General features: G+C 47.7%; 1 pseudogene; it reads right to left on the bottom strand.

Moving 5' to 3' along the window:
• LOC123732762 (lethal(2) giant larvae protein homolog 1-like) overlaps nt 1–11464 on the bottom strand; it is an 81717-nt pseudogene that overhangs the window by 36054 nt on the left and 34199 nt on the right.

Here is an 11464-nt window from a genome sequence, read left to right as displayed (position 1 = left end):
AGTAGAGAGTGTTAGTAGAGAGTGATAGTAGATAGTGATAGTGTTAGTAGAGAGTGTTAGTAGATAGTGATAGTAGATAGTGATAGTGTTAGTAGATAGTGATAGTAGATAGTGATAGTGTTAGTAGATAGTGATAGTAGATAGTGATAGTAGATAGTGATAGTAGAGAGTGATAGTAGAGAGTGATAGTAGAGAGTGATAGTAGAGAGTGATAGTGATAGTAGATAGTGATAGTAGATAGTGATAGTAGATAGTAGAGAGTGTTAGTAGAGAGTGTTAGTAGATAGTGATAGTGATAGTAGAGAGTGATAGTAGAGAGTGATAGTAGATAGTGATAGTAGATAGTAGAGAGTGTTAGTAGAGAGTGATAGTAGATAGTGATAGTGTTAGTAGATAGTGATAGTAGAGAGTGATAGTAGAGAGTGATAGTAGAGAGTGATAGTAGAGAGTGATAGTAGAGAGTAGATAGTGATAGTAGATAGTGATAGTAGAGAGTGATAGTAGATAGTGAGAGTGATAGTAGAGAGTGATAGTAGAGAGTGATAGTAGAGAGTGATAGTAGAGAGTGATAGTAGATAGTGTTAGTAGATAGTAGAGAGTGATAGTAGAGAGTGATAGTAGAGAGTGATAGTGATAGTAGATAGTGATAGTAGAGAGTGTTAGTAGAGAGTGATAGTAGATAGTGATAGTAGATAGTGTTAGTAGATAGTGTTAGTAGATAGTAGATAGTAGAGAGTGATAGTAGAGAGTGATAGTGATAGTAGATAGTGATAGTAGATAGTGATAGTAGATAGTGTTAGTAGATAGTGTTAGTAGATAGTAGATAGTAGAGAGTGATAGTAGAGAGTGATAGTGTTAGTAGATAGTGATTGTACATAGTGTAAGTAGATAGTGGAGAGTGATAGTAGATAGTAGATAGTGATAGTAGATAGTGATAGTAGATAGTGTTAGTAGATAGTGGAGAGTGATAGTAGATAGTGGAGAGTGATAGTAATAGTAGATAGTGATAGTGATAGTAGAGAGTGATAGTAGAGAGTGATAGTAGATAGTGAGAGTGATAGTAGAGAGTGATAGTAGAGAGTGATAGTAGAGAGTGATAGTAGATAGTGATAGTAGAGAGTGATAGTGATAGTAGATAGTGATAGTAGATAGTAGAGAGTGATAGTAGATAGTAGAGAGTGTTAGTAGAGAGTGTTAGTAGAGAGTGATAGTAGAGAGTGATAGTAGAGAGTGATAGTAGATAGTGATAGTGATAGTAGATAGTGATAGTAGATAGTGATAGTAGATAGTGATAGTAGAGAGTGATAGTAGAGAGTGATAGTAGAGAGTGATAGTAGAGAGTGATAGTAGATAGTGATAGTGTTAGTAGATAGTGATAGTAGATAGTGATAGTGTTAGTAGATAGTGATAGTAGATAGTGATAGTAGAGAGTGATAGTAGAGAGTGATAGTGATAGTAGATAGTGATAGTAGATAGTGATAGTAGATAGTGATAGTAGATAGTGATAGTAGATAGTAGAGAGTGTTAGTAGAGAGTGTTAGTAGATAGTGATAGTGATAGTAGAGAGTGATAGTAGAGAGTGATAGTAGATAGTGATAGTAGATAGTAGAGAGTGTTAGTAGAGAGTGATAGTAGATAGTGATAGTGTTAGTAGAGAGTGTTAGTAGATAGTGATAGTAGATAGTGATAGTGTTAGTAGATAGTGATAGTAGATAGTGATAGTGTTAGTAGATAGTGATAGTAGATAGTGATAGTAGATAGTGATAGTAGAGAGTGATAGTAGAGAGTGATAGTAGAGAGTGATAGTGATAGTAGATAGTGATAGTAGATAGTGATAGTAGATAGTGATAGTAGATAGTAGAGAGTGTTAGTAGAGAGTGTTAGTAGATAGTGATAGTGATAGTAGAGAGTGATAGTAGAGAGTGATAGTAGATAGTGATAGTAGATAGTAGAGAGTGTTAGTAGAGAGTGATAGTAGATAGTGATAGTGTTAGTAGAGAGTGTTAGTAGATAGTGATAGTAGATAGTGATAGTAGATAGTGGAGAGTGATAGTAGATAGTGATAGTAGAGAGTGATAGTAGAGAGTGATAGTAGAGAGTGATAGTAGAGAGTAGATAGTGATAGTAGATAGTGATAGTAGAGAGTGATAGTAGATAGTAGATAGTGATAGTAGATAGTGATAGTGATAGTAGAGAGTGATAGTAGAGAGTGATAGTAGAGAGTGATAGTAGAGAGTGATAGTAGAGAGTGATAGTGATAGTAGATAGTGATAGTAGAGAGTGTTAGTAGAGAGTGATAGTAGATAGTGATAGTAGATAGTGTTAGTAGATAGTGTTAGTAGATAGTAGATAGTAGAGAGTGATAGTAGAGAGTGATAGTGATAGTAGATAGTGATAGTAGATAGTGTTAGTAGATAGTGTTAGTAGATAGTAGATAGTAGAGAGTGATAGTGTTAGTAGATAGTGATAGTACATAGTGTAAGTAGATAGTGGAGAGTGATAGTAGATAGTAGATAGTGATAGTAGATAGTGATAGTAGATAGTGTTAGTAGATAGTGGAGAGTGATAGTAGATAGTGGAGAGTGATAGTAATAGTAGATAGTGATAGTGATAGTAGAGAGTGATAGTAGATAGTGAGAGTGATAGTAGAGAGTGATAGTAGAGAGTGATAGTAGAGAGTGATAGTAGATAGTGATAGTAGATAGTGATAGTAGAGAGTGATAGTGATAGTAGATAGTGATAGTAGATAGTAGAGAGTGATAGTAGATAGTAGAGAGTGTTAGTAGAGAGTGTTAGTAGAGAGTGATAGTAGAGAGTGATAGTAGAGAGTAGATAGTGATAGTAGAGAGTGATAGTAGAGAGTGATAGTAGATAGTGATAGTGATAGTAGAGAGTGATAGTAGAGAGTGATAGTAGAGAGTGATAGTAGAGAGGTGATAGTGATAGTGATAGTAGATAGTGATAGTAGAGAGTGATAGTAGAGAGTGATAGTAGAGAGTGATAGTAGATAGTGATAGTAGATAGTGTTAGTAGATAGTGATAGTGTTAGTAGATAGTGTTAGTAGATAGTGTTAGTAGATAGTAGAGAGTGATAGTAGAGAGTGATAGTGATAGTAGATAGTGATAGTAGATAGTGATAGTAGATAGTGATAGTAGATAGTAGAGAGTGTTAGTAGAGAGTGTTAGTAGATAGTGATAGTAGAGAGTGATAGTAGAGAGTGATAGTAGATAGTGATAGTAGATAGTGATAGTAGATAGTAGAGAGTGTTAGTAGAGAGTGTTAGTAGAGAGTGATAGTGTTAGTAGAGAGTGTTAGTAGATAGTGATAGTAGATAGTGATAGTAGATAGTGGAGAGTGATAGTAGATAGTGATAGTAGAGAGTGATAGTAGAGAGTGATAGTAGAGAGTAGATAGTGATAGTAGATAGTGATAGTAGATAGTAGATAGTGATAGTAGAGAGTGATAGTAGATAGTAGATAGTGATAGTAGATAGTGATAGTAGAGAGTGATAGTAGAGAGTGATAGTAGATAGTGATAGTAGATAGTGTTAGTAGAGAGTGTTAGTAGATAGTGATAGTAGATAGTGATAGTAGATAGTGGAGAGTGATAGTAGATAGTGATAGTAGAGAGTGATAGTAGAGAGTGATAGTAGAGAGTGATAGTAGAGAGTAGATAGTGATAGTAGATAGTGATAGTAGATAGTAGATAGTGATAGTAGAGAGTGATAGTAGATAGTAGATAGTGATAGTAGATAGTGATAGTAGAGAGTGATAGTAGAGAGTGATAGTAGATAGTGATAGTAGATAGTGTTAGTAGATAGTAGAGAGTGATAGTAGAGAGTGATAGTAGAGAGTGATAGTGATAGTAGATAGTGATAGTAGATAGTGTTAGTAGATAGTAGAGAGTGATAGTAGAGAGTGATAGTAGAGAGTGATAGTGATAGTAGATAGTGATAGTAGAGAGTGATAGTAGAGAGTGTTAGTAGATAGTGATAGTAGATAGTGTTAGTAGATAGTGTTAGTAGAGAGTGATAGTAGAGAGTGATAGTGATAGTAGATAGTGATAGTAGATAGTGATAGTAGATAGTGATAGTAGAGAGTGATAGTAGAGAGTGATAGTAGAGAGTGATAGTAGATAGTGATAGTGTTAGTAGAGAGTGTTAGTAGATAGTGATAGTACATAGTGTAAGTAGATAGTGGAGAGTGATAGTAGATAGTAGATAGTGATAGTAGATAGTGATAGTAGATAGTGATAGTAGATAGTGATAGTGATAGTAGATAGTGATAGTAGATAGTAGATAGTGATAGTAGATAGTGATAGTAGATTGTAGATAGTAGATAGTGATAGTAGATAGTGATAGTAGATAGTGATAGTAGAGAGTGATAGTGATAGTAGATAGTGATAGTAGATAGTAGAGTGTGATGGTAGATAGTGATAGTAGAGAGTGATAGTAGATAGTGATAGTAGATAGTGATAGTAGATAGTGATAGTAGATAGTAGATAGTGATAGTAGATAGTGATAGTAGATAGTGATAGTAGATAGTGATAGTAGATAGTGATAGTAGATAGTGATAGTGATAGTGATAGTAGATAGTGATAGTAGATAGTGATAGTAGATAGTGATAGTAGATAGTGATAGTAGATAGGGTGATAGTAGTGATAGTGATAGTGATAGTAGATAGTGATAGTGATAGGTTAGGGTGATAGTGTATTAGTAGTGATCCTCACCCTGACTGAGTCGTCCTCCATAAGATCTTGTTGATGGCTTTACAAGGGAACGGACCTGAGACACAACGAGACAGAAGGAGATAATGAGGTCACCAAATGGGGGTGTAGGGGTTAGGGGGTGGTGTGTAGGGGGTGGTGTGTGTAGGGGGTGGTGTGTGTAGGGGTTAGGGGGTGGTGTGTGTAGGGGTGGTGTGTGTAGGGGGTGGTGTGTGTAGGGGTTAGGGGTGGTGTGTGTAGGGGTTAGGGGGTGGTGTGTGTAGGGGTGATGTGTGTAGGGGTTAGGGGTGGTGTGTGTAGGGGTGGTGTGTGTAGGGGTTAGGGGGTGGTGTGTGTAGGGGGTGGTGTGTGTAGGGGTTAGGGGGTGGTGTGTGTAGGGGGTGGTGTGTGTAGGGGTTAGGGGTGGTGTGTGTAGGGGGTGGTGTGTGTAGGGGTTAGGGGGTGGTGTGTGTAGGGGGTGGTGTGTGTAGGGGTTAGGGGGTGGTGTGTGTAGGGGGTGGTGTGTGTAGGGGTTAGGGGTGGTGTGTGTAGGGGTGGTGTGTGTAGGGGTTAGGGGGTGGTGTGTAGGGGTTAGGGGTGGTGTGTGTAGGGGGTGGTGTGTGTAGGGGTTAGGGGGTGGTGTGTGTAGGGGTGGTGTGTGTAGGGGTTAGGGGGTGGTGTGTGTAGGGGTGGTGTGTGTAGGGGGTGGTGTGGTGTGTGTAGGGGTGGTGTGTGTAGGGGGTGGTGTGTGTAGGGGTGGTGTGTGTAGGGGTTAGGGGTGGTGTGTGTAGGGGTTAGGGGTGGTGTGTGTAGGGGGTGGTGTGTGTAGGGGGTGGTGTGTGTAGGGGTTAGGGGGTGGTGTGTGTAGGGGTTAGGGGTGGTGTGTGTAGGGGTTAGGGGTGGTGTGTGTAGGGGTGGTGTGTGTAGGGGTCAGGGGTGGTGTGTGTAGGGGTCAGGGGTGGTGTGTGTAGGGGTCAGGGGGTGGTGTGTGTAGGGGTTAGGGGTGGTGTGTGTAGGGGTTAGGGGGTGGTGTGTGTAGGGGTTAGAGGGTGGTGTGTGTAGGGGTCAGGGGGTGGTGTGTGTGTGTGTGTGTGTGTGTGTGTGTGTGTGTGTCTAACCGTAGGGGATGGACGAGGACACAGGCTGGTGTGTGTAGGTGTTACCAACGGCAACGGCCCACACGCTGTACCCCCCGTCGCTATGGGAACTGACGAAGGAGCGACCGGAACGCTCCCATACCAGAGACTCCAGCTGCTGCACACACACACACACACACACACACACACACACACACACACACACACACACACACACACACACACACACACACACACACACACACACACACACACACACAGTATTTAGCCTTTTGTCGGCAAAACAAGGAGCAAACAAACTTCCATGAACAATGGAAGGAGAGACAGACAGGCTAGACAGGAAGACAGACAGGCTAGACAGGAAGACAGACAGGCTAGACAGAAAGACAGACAGGCTAGACAGAAAGACAGACAGGCTAGACAGACAGGCTAGACAGGCTAGACAGAGAGACAGACAGGCTAGACAGAGAGACAGACAGGCTAGACAGAGAGACAGACAGGCTAGACAGGGAGACAGACAGGCTAGACAGGAAGACAGACAGGCTAGACAGGAAGACAGACAGGCTAGACAGGAAGACAGACAGGCTAGACAGAGAGACAGACAGGCTAGACAGAGAGACAGACAGGCTAGACAGAGAGACAGACAGGCTAGACAGGAAGACAGACAGGCTAGACAGAGAGACAGACAGGCTAGACAGAGAGACAGACAGGCTAGACAGAAAGACAGACAGGCTAGACAGAAAGACAGACAGGCTAGACAGAAAGACAGACAGGCTAGACAGAAAGACAGACAGGCTAGACAGAGAGACAGACAGGCTAGACAGGAAGACAGACAGGCTAGACAGGAAGACAGACAGGCTAGACAGAGAGACAGACAGGCTAGACAGAGAGACAGACAGGCTAGACAGAGAGACAGACAGGCTAGACAGAGAGACAGACAGGCTAGACAGAGAGACAGACAGGCTAGACAGAGAGACAGACAGGCTAGACAGGAAGACAGACAGGCTAGACAGAGAGACAGACAGGCTAGACAGGAAGACAGACAGGCTAGACAGGAAGACAGACAGGCTAGACAGGAAGACAGGCTAGACAGAGAGACAGACAGGCTAGACAGAGAGACAGACAGGCTAGACAGAGAGACAGACAGGCTAGACAGGAAGACAGACAGGCTAGACAGAGAGACAGACAGGCTAGACAGAGAGACAGACAGGCTAGACAGAGAGACAGACAGAGCTGTAGTTGTATTTTCGTCCAGTTTATATTTACCTGTTTTCCCAGGAACAGGTGTTCTGCGTTGCGGGTGCTGAGATCCCATAGGACGACCAGGCCTCTGCTGTAGCCAATCAGAATCTTCCCTGGCTGCTGGGGGTGTTCCTGTAACGACTCCACTGGTCCCAGAGACTTCCCACACCTGTAGTCCTCAGGTACGCTGAAAAACACCATTACCCATCAGCCACCTGTAGTCCTCAGGTACGCTGAAAAACACCACTACCCATCAGCCACCTGTAGTCCTCAGGTACGCTGAAAAACACTATTACCCATCAGCCACCTGTAGTCCTCAGGTACGCTGAAAAACACCACTACCCATCAGCCACCTGTAGTCCTCAGGTACGCTGAAAAACACCAATACCCATCAGCCACCTGTAGTCCTCAGGTACGCTGAAAAACACCATTACGGGGGCAGCCACCTGTAGTCCTCAGGTACGCTGAAAAACACCATTACCCATCAGCCACCTGTAGTCCTCAGGTACGCTGAAAAACACCACTACCCATCAGCCACCTGTAGTCCTCAGGTACGCTGAAAAACACCATTACCCATCAGCCACCTGTAGTCCTGAGGTACGCTGAAAAACACCATTACCCATCAGCCACCTGTAGTCCTCAGGTACGTTGAAAAACACCATTACCCATCAGCCACCTGTAGTCCTGAGGTACGCTGAAAAACACCATTACCCATCAGCCACCTGTAGTCCTGAGGTACGCTGAAAAACACCATTACCCATCAGCCACCTGTAGTCCTCAGGCACGCTGAAAAACACCATTACCCATCAGCCACCTGTAGTCCTCAGGTACGCTGAAAAACACCATTACCCATCAGCCACCTGTAGTCCTGAGGTACGCTGAAAAACACCATCAGCCACCTGTAGTCCTCAGGTACACTGAAAAACACCATTACCCATCAGCCACCTGTAGTCCTCAGGTACGCTGAAAAACACCAACAGTCATCACGCAGACAATCAGCACACATCAGCCAATGAAAAGTGACAGCAGTTTGGGCAGAACCCCCCCAGAGTGGGACTGGGCCCCTCTCCACACAGGGACTGAGGGGAGAAGTGTAGTGTTTCAGATGAGGCAGAACCCCCCCCCAGAGTGGGACTGGACCCCTCTCCACACAGGGACTGAGGAGAGAAGTGTAGTGTTTCAGATGAGGCAGAACCCCCCAGAGTGGGACTGGGCCCCTCTCCACACAGGGACTGAGGGGAGAAGTGTAGTGTTTCAGATGAGGCAGAACCACCCCAGAGTGGGACTGGGCCCCTCTCCACACAGGGACTGAGGAGAGAAGTGTAGTGTTTCAGATGAGGCAGAACCCCCCAGAGTGGGACTGGGCCCCTCTCCACACAGGGACTGAGGAGAGAAGTGTAGTGTTTCAGATGAGGCAGAACCCCCCAGAGTGGGACTGGGCCCCTGTCCACACAGGGACTGAGGAGAGAAGTGTAGTGTTTCAGATGAGGCAGAACCCCCCCAGAGTGGGACTGGACCCCTCTCCACACAGGGACTGAGGAGAGAAGTGTAGTGTTTCAGATGAGGCAGAACCCCTCCAGAGTGGGACTGGGCCCCTCTCCACACAGGGACTGAGGAGAGAAGTGTAGTGTTTCAGATGAGGCAGAACCCCTCCAGAGTGGGACTGGACCCCTCTCCACACAGGGACTGAGGAGAGAAGTGTAGTGTTTCAGATGAGGCAGAACCCCCCCAGAGTGGGACTGGGCCCCTCTCCACACAGGGACTGAGGAGAGAAGTGTAGTGTTTCAGATGAGGCAGAACCCCCCCCAGAGTGGGACTGGGCCCCTCTCCACACAGGGACTGAGGAGAGAAGTGTAGTGTTTCAGATGAGGCAGAACCACCCCAGAGTAGGACTGGACCCCTCTCCACACAGGGACTGAGGAGAGAAGTGTAGTGTTTCAGATGAGGCAGAACCCCTCCAGAGTGGGACTGGACCCCTCTCCACACAGGGACTGAGGAGAGAAGTGTAGTGTTTCAGATGAGGCAGAACCCCTCCAGAGTGGGACTGGGCCCCTCTCCACACAGGGACTGAGGAGAGAAGTGTAGTGTTTCAGATGAGGCAGAACCACCCCAGAGTGGGACTGGGCCCCTCTCCACACAGGGACTGAGGAGAGAAGTGTAGTGTTTCAGATGAGGCAGAACCCTCCCAGAGTGGCACTGGGCCCCTCTCCACACAGGGACTGAGGAGAGAAGTGTAGTGTTTCAGATGAGGCAGAACCCCCCCAGAGTGGGACTGGACCCCTCTCCACACAGGGACTGAGGAAAGAAGTGTAGTGTTTCAGATGAGGCAGAACCCCTCCAGAGTGGGACTGGACCCCTCTCCACACAGGGACTGAGGAGAGAAGTGTAGTGTTTCAGATGAGGCAGAACCAAGACTGAGTGGGACTGGGCCCCTCTCCACACAGGGACTGAGGAGAGAAGTGTAGTGTTTCAGATGAGGCAGAACCCCCCAGAGTGGGACTGGACCCCTCTCCACACAGGGACTGAGGAGAGAAGTGTAGTGTTTCAGATGAGGCAGAACCCCCCAGAGTGGGACTGGGCCCCTCTCCACACAGGGACTGAGGAGAGAAGTGTAGTGTTTCAGATGAGGCAGAACCCCCCCAGAGTGGGACTGGGCCCCTGTCCACACAGGGACTGGTCGCCAGAACCACCGAACCACAAACATTACCCACAAAGCATTTCATTGTGTCTCTCCATCTCCCCGTCTCTCACCCTCTCAACCTCCACCCCCTCTCCCTCTCCCCGTCTCTCAACCTCCACCCCCTCTCTCACCCCGTCCCTCACCCTCCACCCCTCTATCCCTGTCCCATCCCTCACCCTCTGAACCTCCATCCCCTCTCTCACCCCGTCACTCACCCTCCCTCTCCCCCTCCCTGTCCTCCCTGTCCCTCACCCCTCTGAACCGCTCTGTGATGTGATGTTAAGCCCTCGTAGCGCTGAGTCAAGGCCCTTCCCCTAACGACCACGACAACAGGAGGCCCTTCCCCTAACGACCAACAGGAGGCCCTTCCCCCTAACGACCAACAGGAGGCCCTTCCCCTAACGACCAACAGGAGGCCCTTCCCCTAACGACCAACAGGAGGCCCTTCCCCTAACGGCCACGACAACAGGAGGCCCTTCCCCTAACGACCAACAGGAGGCCCTTCCCCCTAACGACCACGACAACAGGAGGCCCTTCCCCTAACGGCCACGACAACAGGAGGCCCTTCCCCTAACGGCCAACAGGAGGCCCTTCCCCTAACGACCAACAGGAGGCCCTTCCCCTAACGACCAACAGGAGGCCCCTTCCCCCTAACGACCACGACAACAGGAGGCCCTTCCCCTAACGACCAACAGGAGGCCCTTCCCCTAACGACCAACAGGAGGCCCTTCCCCTAACGACCACAACAGGAGGCCCTTCCCCCTAACGGCCACGACAACAGGAGGCCCTTCCCCTAACGACCAACAGGAGGCCCTTCCCCTAACGACCAACAGGAGGCCCTTCCCCTAACGGCCACGACAACAGGAGGCCCTTCCCCCTAACGACCAACAGGAGGCCCTTCCCCTAACGACCAACAGGAGGCCCTTCCCCTAACGACCACGACAACAGGAGGCCCTTCCCCCTAACGACCAACAGGAGGCCCTTCCCCTAACGGCCACGACAACAGGAGGCCCTTCCCCTAACGACCAACAGGAGGCCCTTCCCCTAACGACCAACAGGAGGCCCTTCCCCTAACGACCACGACCACAGGAGGCCCCTTCCCCTAACGACAACAGGGGCCCTTCCCCCTAACGACCACGACAACAGGAGGCCCTTCCCCTAACGACCACGACAACAGGAGGCCCTTCCCCTAACGACCACGACAACAGGAGGCCCTTCCCCTAACGACCAACAGGAGGCCCTTCCCCTAACAACCAACAGGAGGCCCTTCCCCTAACGACCAACAGGAGGCCCTTCCCACTAACGGCCACAGGAGGCCCTTCCCCTAACGACCAACAGGAGGCCCTTCCCCTAACGACCACGACAACAGGAGGCCCTTCCCCTAACGACCAACAGGAGGCCCTTCCCCTAACGACCAACAGGAGGCCCTTCCCCTAACGGCCAACAGGAGGCCCTTCCCCTAACGGCCAACAGGAGGCCCTTCCCCTAACGACCACGACAACAGGAGGCCCTTCCCCCTAACGACCACGACAACAGGAGGCCCTTCCCCCTAACGACCAACAGGAGGCCCTTCCCCCTAACGACCAACAGGAGGCCCTTCCCCCTAACGACCACGACAACAGGAGGCCCTTCCCCCTAACGACCATGACAACAGGAGGCCCTTCCCCTAACAGCCACGACAACAGGAGGCCCTTCCCCTAACGACCAACAGGAGGCCCCTTCCCCTAACGGCCAACAGGA

This window comes from Salmo salar, unplaced genomic scaffold (genome assembly GCF_905237065.1).
Source record: "Salmo salar unplaced genomic scaffold, Ssal_v3.1, whole genome shotgun sequence".
Classification (NCBI taxonomy): Eukaryota; Metazoa; Chordata; class Actinopteri; order Salmoniformes; family Salmonidae; genus Salmo; species Salmo salar.
This window is presented reverse-complemented; position numbering and strand designations above follow the sequence as displayed.